Genomic DNA, 16,305 nt, shown 5'->3' on the forward strand with positions numbered 1-16,305 from the left:
TGTTCACTGCGGCCTGCTCTGGAGGCCACCACACCAACCCCAACACCCTGCAGCCATCCCAGTGCCCATCAGAGAGGCCTCACAAGTGATATCAGAGGAGAAAAAGCATCATACGCTAACGTGAGAATGTCTCCTATGACACTTCTGTAGAAACGCTACTGGAAATTTGTCAATAGAACTAAACTAGCGCTTGTGCACATGCCATCCTCTTTGCTCTCAACATGTGGTACCAATCATAAGATGGATACTATACAGAGGAGAAGGTTTTCTTCCTCAAACTTCAGTCACTTTCCTGAATACAAGCTGTGAACAATTCCATAAATAGAGCATGGCTAAAACACATCTTGCATTAATCGTCTTTTTATGGCATAAAATTATGACAATAAGGTTTCAGAGCCTCAACTTGCAATTGTTTAGATTCTAAGTTTGACCCAAAAGGAGAACAGTATAAGCAGACCTACACAAATTATACTTCCAAATTAAATTATAATGGTAATGATTTAAGCAAAAAAGCAGGATTTTTTTATAAAAGCCTAACCACAGGAACCGATAATACTAACAAATTTCTACTGGAAGTACTGAAAACTATCAGCATACTGAAGTAAGACCTTATTGTTAAGCCTCCTCATAAAACTTAGATCAAGTTAATTAGAAATATGGAAAATACTTCTTTAGACAAGAAAATTATTATTTAAAGTAACTAAATAAAATGAACTGCTACTTGAAAATCTTTCCTTGAACAAACTTGGGTATTTTGACATTGTTATGTGAAAAAAATGCTATGTTTGTTATCTTTCGCTTTGACCACCAGCTAAGTCTCAACTATCTTTTTAAGTGGTCAGACTCCCATGATGAATATTAAACAAGACTATGTTGAAATGGGTTATTTTCCCATCTAACATATTTTTCCATCTGACCAGCAATGGAATCCATAGGGCTTTCTGAAGCATATGTAGCATGATGAAGACGCACTATTGATATTCTTTTGCTCAAATTGTAGAGCAATATTCTACAGCTGATATTCAGAAGTGTGAGGTCAAATAAAGCAAGCTAGAGTGGATTTATTTTCAATCTTTATTAAAAAAGTCTAGATTAACAACCCACCCACCTTTCTGTCCCACCACAGTCTGCACTTTACATATTAACATACAAACGGTTTTCAAATCTTTTAAACTGAAAACAAAAAAGGCCAGAGGGTTATTGGCTGCAGTATCTCCTGGTTCTGACTGCTAAGATTAAATGGAAGTTAAATCAAAATAAAATGGCTCAAACTTCATTAAAAATAGCAACACTCTCTATTCAAAGGTAGATACAACTACACTCCAAATTTTAAGACATTTTTGATCTAAAAGATTACTTGTAATGATAGACTGGATGCAGCCCAAATTGGTTTTAAAGCTTAATGCACTCAGTAATGTTGAGTGGGATTGCTCCCTCCAGCAGCAGTAAGGATACAGACAAATTTAAAAGAATTACAGTATAGCAGCCTCTTTCTTAAAAGTTCATTTAATGATACTCCTAGTCTCATTAAAAGCATCTAATGCCATATGCATCTAATGACCTTAATATTTTTCCTCAAGATATTTCTGAGGACTTATTTCAGAAATTAATAGGATTTTTCTAGCTCTGAGACACTTTAACAGTTCTACAGCCTCTAATATGGCAGTAGGGGCTTGATTCAGTTGCCCACCCACAAGCATGTAGTGCTGCTTGAGATGCTGCAGCAAATCCTGGTCCCCAAGTGCCAGCTGAGAAGGAAACGGGTCTCATGTGGGTAAAACTACAGTTACTCTTTCCGTGGTCTTGCTTGGGACAGAGAACCTACTTAACACCTTTACATCTCTTCCCCTCCCCACAAATACTGAAGGAATTTGGACGTGCTTCAGGAAACTCAAATGTTTTCAAGTATCTAAGCTAGTAAATAGACAGGTAGAGAGGGAGAAAAAAAAACCCTGGAAATTTCAACAGATCAGTCTTAGATAATTTGGTTATATTTTGTGTAAAAATAAGGAGACTCCCTACAGAATTGCATTATACAATATTACACATTAATTAGTCACCAGAATGCCTATGATCAGCAGCGTCACCTTCTGGGTCTTATTGACAACCCCACAAATATAAGAATAAAAATAAGTATTTACACAGAGATGTCAGAGCCTTTTCAGTTATGAAATGTAGATCATAACCCAGGAATATTCAGTGCAGGAAGGCCCCAAATCTACATTTGACTTCCACGGATTCATGCACAGCTATGGGAGATGAGGAATGACAAATGAACTGCAACAGCTCCTTCCCTCTTCGAGAGTTGTGTAAACTAAGTTGGTCCGTTTATTGAAAGTAAGTACATTGAAAACATGAAGTCACTGAAGTTACACTGGGACAGAAAACATGGACTGAAATAGGTTGATCTGTCAGTAGTAGCCATAGCTCTTTTTTCAGTTTGTGTGCTATCTACATAAAACTTACTGTATTAGGCAAGTTCACTAAATACAGATAACAGGCTGAATATCAGATTGTGTGAAAAACTAATTAGCTCCAAAGTTTAGTTATTAATGCAATATGTGTGGGCACAATGCACAGACTGTTCCAATGTGACCATAATGGTTTTTCGCTTTGTGAATTTTCATGCAGTGGCATAATTAACAGATGATAGTTGTTTTAGCAAAAATTTTAAGCCATAAGAATTGCTCCTAGCAAAGAAGCCCACAGTGTATCTGTGATGGTGAGGAACGTCTGGGCATGCTCACTCTCCAACCCTTTCTGAAAAACAATAGTCAAACAAAAGAAGTGAATTGCATTGTTGACCTACATGCAAAATGCCAGTATCGATGAGCCAAATATTATTGTCTAAATGAGAGAAAATGTAATTAGCAAAAGATTCCAGTAAGGAGTATTGATAGGCCAACACAGGCTCAGTCCAACTGCTGATAACACTGGTTTAGCAGGAAACCCACAGCAACTGTACTGCAGGACGAGCACGCTTTGCATCGCTGCTCTTCTGTCCCTGGAGCAGCCACCAGTGCTCAGCGACACGCTTCTGCTTTGACCATCAGCAGCCAGCGGGTGGACAGCCACAGCAGTGCTGCCAGCGCTGGTGGTGACACAGTGGGACACCGGTCACTTCCACCCTGCTGTTGTTGGGTCTGGCCCTCTGATGCTTACAGCACCTCATACTTCAACGGTACTCATAGGAGTCATTAAACAGTGACCAAATGGCACCGGTAACCATTTAAAATCCTGATAAATGCAAGAATGATTAAGTCACAAAGTAAAATTGGATCATTCACAAATATGATGAAGCATACTTAAAAATACTTCAAGAGGGCATACATTATAATTAATTAAATAAATAAATACTTTCTCTGCTATTCTGTATGCAGCTTTAAACACAACATCTGTGTCTGTCACCAGCAGAAAAAAATATTTGTGCGGCATCATGTTCAGAATTGCAGCAGGAAGAAACTCTTAAGAGGTGACGGTGGTGCCTCTGCAGAGACAGATCTCAGGTACATTGCAAAATTAAGCTGGTATTTCTTCTGTCGAGGCTGTAGCTCCAGCACCGATATCTGCTTTGTACTATGGAGTGATGTATGATGTCTGGAATTATGAAGATCCCTCCAGACCAAAACGGGCACAACTCTCCACTCCTCTTGATTCAGTCATTACTTCCCATGGGCACGTGACAGAGGTTACCGAGATGTTCTGCTGCTAAATGAAGGCTTATAACAAAACACTCAAACATGCTTCAAAAACAGTGATGTGGGTTCATCACCCCTCTCTGTCAACAGCATCCTGCAGCGCAGAAGCTCATAGCGAGAACACTTTGCCCGCCCCTGCCCTCAAAAATTTAACTCTAAGCTTCATTAATCACAGAGTTCCCACTGAAAGGAAGACGGGAGCTATCAAAATAGCTCATACACGCGCTCCATCTCATCCAGCACGCTGTCTGCTCATTAGCCTGTAGCAGATGGTTTGACAGAAGGTGCAAGAAATCCATCAGTGGACAATTCTGGATTGGGAAAGTGTCTTTTTAGTTGTTCCATCTAGTTTGCTTATATTTTGAAACACTGGGATTTATAGCAGGACCTCAAAAATACTGTATTTATATATTGCAGGTATATATTTCATTTAAGCATCTAATCTTTTGTTGTGGAAATATCAGCATCTTCCCATTACTCAGATGTTTTTGTCAGTTAATTACATAAACTAATGACACACCATCTAAAAAGAACTTCTTGCATACTTGAGGTTTTCTGACTTTATTACTCTTCCGTCAAAAAGGGTAGACAGAACACACAATTCCCTTTCCTCATAAAGACTAGTATTCTGCATATAGTTCTAAGTGGAAAAAGTTGAAAAGTGCCAATCTTCTCAATCTTGCTTTATATGGAAGTTTTTTCAAAGTGTATTTATCATTGTTGTCAGTCTGTGACTTCTATTTCTGCTCTCTTTTGAGACAGCAAATGGCTGTACATAAACAGAGATCTTCATGTGTTTGCTGACAACTAATTCATACATTTGGGCCAGGCAAAAAAAAAGAAATCAGGGCCTGTCTTACCTACTAAGCCATCAATGCAGATAAATATTTACTCTGATGTCTCAACAGTGTAGGTTTATTTTATTTTATCTTATCCCTTTGTTGAAGAAGTAGATTCTAATATATGTCAACACCGAATTTCACACAACACAAACTTATTCAGAATATTCTGTAATTTCCAAGAAAAAAAAGTAAGCTGCCACCTGCAAGTGTACTGATGTTAACTTTTCACCCAGCACAGTATCACAGTACTCTAACAACAGGTAGCAGTTTAACTATTGCCTTTTGCACTTTTTCAAACACATTTTCTGTGATAGAATAAAACATTAATCTATAAGTTTAACCTGTTATAACTGCTACTGTAATAATTCCACAGATGCACAAACCATATATAAAGAACTACCTGCCACAGCATCGCTCGCATATGGCTTATGTGGCATATTAAGGATATATCTATTCTTCCTTCACCTTTTAATAGTAGCAGAAATGAGAAGCAGGGTCATAATATTACAAATTGTTTCAGATATCATTTGAATACTGCTGCTTCTCAGATGGACTGACCTCGGCAGCATCAGACTTCCATCACTCACAGATTGTTCTAGAGTCCCGAAGGTAGCATGTGGGTCCTCCCAAGAGATGAGGAACATAACCAGATAGTTCAAAGAATGGAGACTCATTGCTGAACAGCGGGACCTTCGATACTGCTGCTGTATACCTCAAAGCGAGGTGTTAGCACGTGAATCGCTAGACCTGAATTATTAAGTGAAAAAAGAGTCCACAGCAATGCTCACAAGGCAGAAGAAAGAAAGTAGTGATAGGAAAAAGACAGCACAGAAACTACTTTACAGATAATGAAAAAAACCACAGCTACAGCAACCTTCCCTTCCCACAGTGTGCTTCCCTCCACTAATAACTTTAACCATAGGAATTAGGGCAATCTTAGTCTTTTCCATTTTTATAATTAACAACACTTAAAAAACCCCCCAAATAACAAACAAACAAAAAACCAGCCACACATATGCTTATAAATTTAAATTATAAATTCGCCCCCCAAAATAGTGGAAAGCTGGCAAAAGCCAATCATGTCACCATATTAAACATCTGTATTTACACAGAACTTTGCGCACTGTTCAATCTGCCAGAGATAAGAATATGTTCTTTGCTGTTCCTTTTTGCCTCATATTTGTGTAAATTGCATTAGCACTTACTGCTGAAACCCAATGCAGACTTCAGATGGAACAGTCTTGTTTCCCCATCCCATTTCTCTGTGAAGTCATTAAAAAAATTAAATAAACAAGAGAGAAGCATAAGAAAAGAACCACTCAAACCACAGCTTTTGGTCTCTGAAGTTGTACTTTATTAAAATACAAAACCCAGGAACCTTAAGCAATATAACTGTGTATGGGAGGAATCCAAGCTGGTTGACACTATTTAAAAAGCTCAAAACCAAACCTCACCCATAACTATACCCTTGTGGGAACTGTTCTTTCCTCAGGACTTTATTTCCAACCCACCAATCTTCAGCCACCTCCTAGAGAGAAACAGATCCACATAACCTCCTCCAAGGAGTAATAAATCATTTAGAACTTCTTCTAAATAACATCACTAACAAACTGGTATTTGCATAAGATTGTACAGCTTTAGCTCTCTAAAACCCAACTTTTTATTTGCCCATTACTTCTGCCCACACTTGCCCTTGGATCTGGTTTCATTCTCTGTGACAGGGCTCTTGCAGGCGGAGGTCAGCTTAGCATCACGACCAGGTCCTGACCCGCACACACAGCGGTACAGAAGCAGCCGCTGAGGCCTGACTGCTGCTGGAGGCAGACGCTTCTCTGTGTCCCAACCTTTACCTGCGCTGCAGCTTCTGGCTCTCTCCCCAACTTGGTTCCACCTTGGAAGCTGCCCCAGTTGGATCAGACCTTCCTTGAGGGTAACTGCCCTCCCCTCCTCTTTTCAGAAACATTCGATCTGACCCAAAAGACAACAGTCAGGGCTAAATATATATGCAGCTGTTCTCTTTTATGATGGCAGCATTTTCCATCTAGGAAACAAGATACTGCATGTATACAAAAAATGGAAACAAATTATGTATTTATACTTTCTAAGATGACATTAGTAAGCATTTTATGAACTGCAAGAGCAATATAAAACAATTATTTTTGTTCTGGAGGGCATCTACTTGTGTTCTCATGAGACTACAGTAAATGGCCATAGTCCATTTGCTTGCCATGCTTAGACTGGGGAAGAAATATCACTGCAGTGTGACTTTCCTAAGCCTATGTGGTGACAGAGAGTCCTCATTACACCTTCCAGTGTTGTCCCTAAAGAGGGAAAATCAGCCCTGCAAAATTCTCACGTGGTTCTGACACTGACTACCCCGACTTAAAATGTTTTCTACTTTTTCTTCTCAACAGACAAACCTTGAGAAGAGTGAAGAATCAGTCCCAGGTGATTTACAACTAGCAAAGTAGTTACAGCCAACAAATTGTGCAATGAAATGTGAGAAACTATTCCAAAAGTCAGCTTGACATGAAATAGAACAATGCGGACTCTTTTGAAGAATGTATTCAAATAGCAGGTGCGGAGTTATGCACTGTATTTCAGCTGGGACACTGCTGCTTTTCAGAAGGCTTTACCTGCCCTCATTTCTCTGCTTCCATAAATGGCAATTTCTCCCCTTCGTCCTTTATTATGCTCTTCATTCATCCCATCTCTACCTAAATCTCACCCCCTTCAATGCCTTCACATCAGTCTATTCATTTTCCTTAACTTAGAAATTACGTTTATTTTTGCAGTCCTTGCTTTTCCTTTTATCTCTCTCTTCAGAATTCCACTTCTCATCTCCTGTTTAAACAGTAAGACTAAACTATTGAGAGCGTACAGCATGTCAATACCAATAACACATTTCTGAGTGCTACAAGGTTCAATTGTGATTAACAATTATTGACAGAAAATAATTTTCTATTCTTCTTTCTGCACTTAAAAGAAACAGGATATCGATTTTCATTTGTCATGGGACAATTTCCTATTCACGTGGTATGGATTAATTTCAAGCTGACTTCTGTGATATGACTTCTAGACAAGCTTGCTAAATGACACTGCAACAGGCCAGAATTGAAATAACATATCACAAAACCCATCTCTGCTTAAACTGAGTGAAACATTGTGTTGGAGTATGTGGGTCCACAAGTATTTTCAATGGGAGGAGCAGGAGCTTTAAATTTGCAGTATATGTTAAATGTATTCTTTCTGACAAGTGCACCAATCCCACACATGACTGCACTCCCTGTACAAACTCTTGCAAAGATATTCAGGATATTAAGCTGTGGGATACACACTCATCAAAATGTCTTGCATAAATAAATTGTAGCTATTACTGCTTTCAAAACATCCAGAATTTATGAAAAAAACTTTTAAAAATGCGGGTCTGATATTTTATTAAAAATAAATCAGTATTTTAGGAGTCTCCTGTTGGCACTAGGAATTTCAAGAAATGCAATCTGGTTTCGGAACATGTTTTAAACTTCTCATACACATACAATTTTCTTTTTTTGAGACATATCTCTTTAAGGAGAGCATCAGAATCCCAAGTGCTTCAGAATGATTAAAATACAGATTTCAGGTCTGCTTTGCTAATGCTAAGAAGCTTATGTGATCACGAGGGCTGCGAACATCTCTCTCCTCCCCTCCCAACAGTTTTCAACCGCTTAGCAGATATTACTGATTTTTGACAGGATAGCAAGCTCAAAGGTAGTTAAATTGCTATATGTTTTAGGGAAACAGATGGCTGAGTGAAGAACAAGCTTCTGATGAGCAGCTCCAATAAATGCCCTGAATGAGATAAAGGCTGGAGTGTGGATTCACATCAAATACACATTAGCAGGGCACACATAGAGAGAAACTTTACCACAGTAAAACATAAACATCAGATAAGTCGTAAGATAAAAATTTGTAAGCAAATGAGCTTTACTAGCTCCAGATTTCACAGGAGGACAGGCTTGCTGTTAATGATGATCACAGTTAATCAGGAGACAGAAGTAGGCAAATACAATACGAAATATGCAGATGTTGTTATTTTATTTTTAATTTTAAATCTTCAAAGATCGTCTAATGAAACTTTTAATAGCCAAAGCAACCTCTCAGAACATGTATTGCTACAAATATCTCGAATGAGCAATGCGTACAACTTTTTATGTATAGAAAATGTAGAATTCTAAGGTACTGCAAATATTCGTGTAATAATAACCAAGTTGAAAGTGCATGTGTAGACTAACCAGGATCCATTCAACAATTTCAGAACAGATTCTCATTAAGTTAATGCATACAGGTTCCTTCCAATTAGTTTCACTGGGGGAAAAAAAGGAAAGATTGATGATTTTTGTGAAGTCTGTATAAATTACTTATTAAAAAGCAATGTATGGAATCACCCACTTAAGAACAGTCTACACTGCTATAGTACAATCAAAAACAATTGTTATGTCACTTGCCTGTCATTTCACTCTCAGTGCCAACACTAACTGCAGGATCATTTGTGGTATTTCATCACATGCACAGAGGTTAAAGTCAGGCAGTAAGGCTGTCACTCTCAACAAGTACACCTGCTTCTACTGTAAGAGAAAACCAGCTTGCTTTCTGGAAGAATCGGTTTGTATTTTCTTTATACTAAGTAGAAAACTACACAGCATTTTTTTCTAAAGAACAATAGCATCTATTCAAATTATTTTTGCTTTTGCATAGAATTAGCTTTTTACTAAAGACTTCTGAAAGAAAATACGAAGTAATAGAAAGGAAGTAGTAGCTGATTTCATCCATAAAAACAAACAAACAAAACTCCACTGTGTTGTTTTTATACAACTTGTGAGGTACACCTATGATGATCACAGTGGAAGTCCTGCAGTGAATAAATATAGGTGCTTTGTCCCAAATAAAGCCTTCCACAAGTTGAGATAAAGATTATTTTTCAGAGATCTGTTGTGCAAAGAGCCTATCTCTGAAAAGCAATTTCTAGCTAAATAAGAATACACCTAGTATTCAATTCAGAAGACAGCAATATCCTATAGCACTGCTGAATGTCTCCCGCTCCCTGACATGTGTAGCATATAAAGAGAGATGCTCTGGCCTGGAATCCTGTGTCAGGTTTAGACGTCCTGGCCTGGCCTGATCTGGAGGCCTTGCAATTTCTGCTCCAAGACAAACCACCTACTATGATGCAAAGAATAAAATAAATCCACATCCTACCTCTCACTCATTTACCATGATGAATGACACTTGCATTTAAACTCCTTCACAGTACTCTAATTATCTGTGCACTTACATAACTGAAACAAACCAAAATGCTCTACCATGAAGCATAGGCTAATATTTTATAGACATTAGTAACGCTATTTGTGTTATCATATGCTTTGTTCATTCCAGCTCACTTAAAAATATGATGAAGGATTTGTGAGAATCTTTTTTTTTCTGAAATACAAATTTTCAAGAATTGAGTCTTAAGTATGAGAGTGACCGTGTACTACGTTTTTTACCTCTAAGCTTTTTGACATTTGCCTAAAACATCTAAGGAGGTTTCTTGGTTGACACAGATAATATAACAAAAAGTCAATAAAAGTTATGATTTTACAGAGAGTATATTAGGAAATAAAACTTCAGTTACCAGAGACAGAAATCCAGGTTTTAAATTTATTTCTCACCTCCTTTGACTGTAGTCACCAAAAATTCTCCCATCATTTCTCCAGCCTGACACTGCCATCTATAGCAGCCTCCTGCTATGGATGTTTGCAGCAGTGATGCTGTCAGCATGGAACAGAACGAGTGGTCGGGTTGTGAACACTGAGTGTTCTGTGGAAAATGGGTTTTGATGACACATTAGTACAAACATTAGCAACCAATCGCTTAAACTGGTGGAGCTGCCATGGGATTAGCAGAGCAGACTACTGATTTCTAGGCTGGGAGAGGTAATGCTCGAGCAGGAGCCAATGGCACTCCTTTGAGGGCCACTTTGGTATATATATGTCATGGATTTCTTTCTAGAAAAAAAAAAACATAAAGCCATCCAGCCCATCTCACACAGAAGTTGAAGGAACACTGCTTTGGAACAGCAGTCTGTGCAATTTCAAAGCTCAAAAACACATAAATCCTCAAATGTAGCATGAAGTCTGTCAGGAGCTTGCAGAAGGTACTGCAGAATTTCACCAGCAAACTGTAAACCTTCCAAAACCCTCCACAGGGCTGCATGCAAAGACTATAAAGTTCAGAAAAGCCAGCAGAAATTCCTAAGCAATACCATAATGAAATCTATGCTTAGGTTCACAGGTATTTACTGAACAACACTGACTGGTACCATTCTACCATGTATTATTTTGACATGTTCATAAATACATATTCACACAGCACACAACTTATTTTTACCAGAAGCCATCAACACTGGGAATCTAACTGTATTCAGGAACACACTGTAAGGTAAATGTGAGATGATAAGCATCCCGCATTCAAGACGATACTGATATGGAATTGAGCAATATTCAGAAATAGACTGTACTATAACAATGCCCTTCCCCGCCCCGCCCCCCCCAGCCCCTTTAAATCAAGCCCACAGCCCAGGAGGCTCAAATAAGTGTCAATGTCATTTCAGACTTCTTTGTTGTTCGTTTGTTGATGCTGTTTAGATATAAAATACTTGGACACTCACTAGCACAGCTGTTAGAACACAAACTTCACAAGTTTACCAAGTCCAATGTAAAAGACCTAACTAGCAAGCATTGGCCTGGTCTCTGTTTCGGTTCCACAGGAAAAGCTGAGAGATACACACCTCAGACCATCCTACAAACTAGTGATAATGGGATTGATTCTCCAAGGAGCAGCTGCTGTTCCAGACCTTGCTCCAACACAAATAGAAAAGGAATCTGCAACTGGGCAGATTTCACACCCAGGTCAGTGTTGTCACCACTGCAGTTCAAAGTATAATCATGGTGGGCAGAAGCATCTTTTTTTCCCAAATGTCACATTAGTGCTGATCATTGAATTTAGTGGAAAAAAATCAGTAAATTTGTCCTAAGTCTGTAAGCAGTCTGGCATCAGGCAAGCAAAACCAAACCCCTTGCATAAACTATCTGCCCCCAAATTAGCCTTAGAACTAAACTGGCTACTTATATCAGGAACAAAATTTTCATAATTATGCATAATAACATCTGAGAGGCTATTAAACATTATTTGGGTTTTAAGCCAATTCCAAACTACAAAGCACTGGATTAACCCTGGACGTGTGATGCAAATTATCTCACATTTGTTCTTACAATTCCCTCTGAAGCATCTGGTATTAGTCATTGTCACAGACCCCAGGTTTAATTTAGCTCAGCAGTTCCAACATTCAGTCCTCCAGGCCATAAAACTGAAAGCGTCTGAGTTGCATTATGAAATTCTATCCTATACAATAACGTTAAAGCTCTTGACAGCCTTTCTGAACACACTACAATAAGCAAACCATTCATGAGCCTAACAAGTGCATTACCAGTTTTATGTTCTTGTCCAAAATCAGACTGGAAGCTATTACATGAATCACTGCTATCCTGGTCTGCTTGCAGATACATTGTGATCTCCCCTTCCAAGATTTCGATCTTCACAGTCCAAGATAAACTGTTTTAGCAGCTATGCAAATCATTCTCAAATACCATCAAATCAAATACAGCCTTTATACGCTCTCAGAAAGTTTTATTATATGGAAATATAATGTGTCATTTGTTTATTTATTTTACTTTAATGACATGCTAACAGGAGATTAATACAGATTGGGAAAAAAATCAACAAACTAAGTAGTCCACTTTGGAAACAGAAAATACCATTTTAAAAGTCCTAAAATATTAGCAGAGTTATAATTTTAACTCTCAAGTGTATAACCTAGAGTTCAGTGAGCCTACAGATGAAGCTTATGCACGTCAAAATACCTAAAACTCACATAGGCATTACAATAATAAATAAAATAATAAACAACAACAACAAAAGACATACATTTGGTTTCTTGCTGAATGGAAGCCCACTACAACTAATACAAGCCAATGAGCGTAACTGCCAGGTGTTCCCATCATTATAAAATGTCAGATGCTATCTGGAAAAGTAAGTTAAATTATTTATCAAACGATTCCAAATATCATCAAATTCAGTGCAGCCAGCCATTCAAACAGCTTCTAATAAATTATTTGATATGGCTCTAATGGAAAGCATAAGTTATTCAGAAGCATTTGCTATTAAGCAGAATCATACTAATGTTTTGAAATTCTACCCAGACACGTCCAGAAGTGACATGCTATGAATCACATTGCAAATATATTCTCCTGCTTTTGAAATGTTATCAGCAGCATCCAAGAATTTACGCAAATTAAGAAAGAAGTAATTTTGGCAGCCATGTGTCACAATGGAGAACATGCAGATTGTTATTCTGCACAGGCTAAAACAATTATTTTTTTCTGCTGAATGAAAAAAGGTGCCCACCTCTTTGGCACACCAACAGCATCATAAATATCAGCCAAGGCTTCTCCAGCACATTAAACAACACCTATATAGTACAAAGGCAACCTCCCAGTAATAACAGGTTGTACTCTATTGTTCAAGGCACATCCCTTCCCAAGGAAAATCTATTTCAAGATGAAAGCCAAAAAGCTTTCCTTCTAGTAAAATGAGGAGACTCTTTGTCACTCCAGGAGACTATATGACACTGTTAATGGTGAAAGGACTCTAAAAAAAGTTGGGAGCAAACTGTCTCAAATTCAGGTTAAGGAACGCAAGGCCAATGGACAGAGATGGGTAAATTGAGACATTTATTTAATTAAAAAAAGAAAACACCAAACAGTCTTCATAAAGTGTTTATGCATTTTAAATGCTAATCTGCTATTAACCACATTCAAATAAATAAGAAATGTTAAGCAAATGCTTAGGAAGAATAAATTTCCAATTTATGAGAATAAAATCTAGCAATTATACTTAGAACGATGTCATGAAACAATTGGCCCTTTGACCCAAAACATTAGCATGGTTTCTGCTAGCTTCTAGAACTACTTCTGGATGCATATGGCTACAATCACCCACGGACGGATGTTAGGTGCACAGTGCCAGGACAAGAGGAAACGCAAGCAAATTGCAACACAGGAAATTGCCATTAGATAAAGAAAAAAATTCACCACAAAGCTGGTCACACACTGGCACAACCACAACCACAGCGGGCTGTGGAATCTCCATCCTTGGAGAGGCTCAAAACTCACCCGGACAAGGTCTGAGCAACCTGATCCAACCCGACCTGCTTTGAGTGCGGGGGAAGGACTAGATGACACCCTGAGGTCATTTCCAATCTAAAGTACTCTACAATTTGATGTTTTATTCTTAAAATTCCTCTCCTTATTGGAGACACACTTTTTTAATTTACACATCATTTACACAAGTCTCCCATGTTCATAGTGATTCTAAAATAAAAATCAAAATCCTCCTTTGTGAGCAATCATGACCAGATTATTGGTACAAATTATATTATACATTTGGCACAATTTCATTTTATGGTAGTTCTGTCACTAGAATCAGCTGAGATACAGCAGCTAAAACAAAAGCGCGAGGTTAACTTACAAAATAATAAACAGTACTGATTCTTGTTGGTCGTTATCACTCCTTCAACCCGCATCACCCACATGTTGCAGGCATTCCAGGGGGAAGTGACAGGACAGAAAACGAAGAAAACAACAGATCAAAAAAGCTCGAGTCATCCTATAAAAGGTCTTGCATCAACCAGGTGTGCGCGTGCATTAGACCTGGGATCTCACGCTGAAGACACCGTGGCGGACAAAGCCACGAGGAGCTTTGTTCATGTGCTTATGGGGTGACCTTAATGAAGACATAGTAAAAACATCCAGCATGTACCTGTGGATATTAACCGGCCCAGAGTTGCCTACATCACTGAAACAGGTTTTCTTTCTCTAAAAAAAAGGGGTTTTTTTAAAAAAAAAATCGAACTAGCACGAGGCCTCCAGAGCCACTTTCTTTCACGCTCCTTAACTAAGGACCGTGCTATTTTTAAGAGGCATTGAGATAGGAGGCACGTCTAAAAATAAGTTTGCCTGGCGCTCAGCGGGTCAGTGTGTCCCCGCACGCCGGCCGCTGTCAGGACGGCGGCCCCGGGTCCCCTGCCCGCCGCGGGGCCGCCCCAGGCGGGGAGAGGGGCCGGGGCGGCAGGTGGGGCGGCGGCTTTGTCTCCGATCGGGCGTTGAGCGAAGGCGGCGGCACGCTGGGCGACCGCCGGTTGGCAACCGGGCTCCGTGGAGCAGGCGAAGGGGCGCGGGCGGGCGGCTGAGGGGAAGGGGGACCCCTGACCCCGCCGGCATCCCCGAAACTTTCTTCCCGCGCCGCGAGGGGAGAGCCGCCGCCGCAAGCCCCCGGAGCGGAGCCGGGGATCGCCCGGTGTCCCCGCCTCCCCTCGGTCACCGGGGCGCGGCCGAGCGCCGCCCCCCCGCTCCAGCCGCCCGCCGGGGACGCGCCGCGCCTCAGCCATCCGCTCCCCTCCCCTCCCCGCGCCCGCCGCCGCCCGCTCGCTCACTCACCCGCGCCCGGCGAGCGCAGCCACCGGCGCCTCCTTCCCTCGCTCCCTCCCTCCTGTCAAGTTGAGCCCGGCCTCCCTCCGCCCGACCCCTCCTTCGCGGTCGGGAACGGCCGCCGCCGCAGCCGTCCGGGCCGTCCCTCGGCGGCGCCTGGCACCGCCCCGCTCTCACCTGGGTCCTACCGCCGCCGCCGCGGGGGTGGCGAGGGAGCGGGAAGGCGGAGGCGGCTTCGGCCAGACCCACTCAGCGGCGGAATCGCGCCGCCCCGCCCGGAGGTCTCTGCGTGGGGTGGGGTGGGGCGGGCGGCTCCTCCCCGCCGGGACGCCCCGAGCGGCCAAGGGGGCGGTGGGCCGGGCCGGGCCGGGCGTGAGGAGGGCATGGCGGGTGCGGCTGCCTTCTGCTCGTCAGGGAAGCACGGAGCGACCTGGGCGTCGCGGCAGGAAGGCGAGGCGGCCCCGGGGGAGCCCGGCGGCACCGCGCCGCTCTGCGGGGAGGGGGCGGCAGGAGGCTCCGCGCCGTGGGGCGGGGGAGCGAGGCGGCGGCCGGCGGGGCGGGCCCCGGCTGCGGGGCTGCGGAGCCCGGCCGCCGGCGGCGGGAGCGGCCGCGGGCCCGGCGAGCCGGCCGGAGAGGCTTCCCCCTGCAACGGCGGGCGCTTGGAACCGGTCTCGGCGCTGTGTTAAGCCGTCCCAGCGCCGTTCTCCGCAGGGGCCGGCAGCAAGTGTCGGCGCCCGCTCGGGAGGGGTGATGCTCGGTGTGCGAAACAAAATTTGAGAGTATCAAAGGGAGTATCAATGGGAGATTTTCAGGGAAACGTGCAGTGCCGGTGGTACCTGACAGCACGGAGGGCTTAACGTGAAATGCTGGTTGGGGTGTCGGTCTAAAATGAGTCAGAAGGCTTAAGTGAAATCACAAAGCAGAAAAAGGAGAAGCTGCAGTGAGCGCGCTGCTCGGTGTTGGGAAAGGAGCAGGAACAGAGCAGGAACGCGTTCAGGTGCTGAGAGGCATCCCGGTGAGACGGCTCCATGGGCTGCTCCCTGTGTGAGCAACGAGGAACTGGTAAAAGGGGGGGCTAAGTCTGCAGTGCCAGGGAACTTGCAAGGTGACAGTATGTACGGAAGAAGTCAACCAGGAAAGACTTAAACACATTCATGTTGTCTTAGGTTTTTTAAAATGCTGAGAAACGCTGCTGGGAAT

The 16,305-nt window shown here is 41.8% G+C and overlaps 1 protein-coding gene across 2 annotated transcripts in view; it reads right to left on the minus strand.

Annotated features, from left to right (window-relative positions):
- FRY (FRY microtubule binding protein) overlaps nt 1-15,350 on the minus strand; it is a 241,792-nt gene extending 226,442 nt beyond the window's left edge. The window contains exon 1 of one of the 2 annotated variants that reach the window (XM_065627032.1): nt 15,283-15,350. The gene's annotated coding sequence lies outside the window, so the exon portion shown is untranslated. Of the gene's footprint in view, nt 1-15,114; nt 15,168-15,282 lie in introns of those variants that run through there. The other variant, XM_065627031.1, reaches the window with a different exon arrangement.
- Between the last annotated feature and the right edge of the window lie 955 nt (nt 15,351-16,305).

The sequence above is a fragment of the Caloenas nicobarica genome, chromosome 1, assembly GCF_036013445.1.
Source record: "Caloenas nicobarica isolate bCalNic1 chromosome 1, bCalNic1.hap1, whole genome shotgun sequence".
Taxonomy (NCBI): domain Eukaryota; kingdom Metazoa; phylum Chordata; class Aves; order Columbiformes; family Columbidae; genus Caloenas; species Caloenas nicobarica.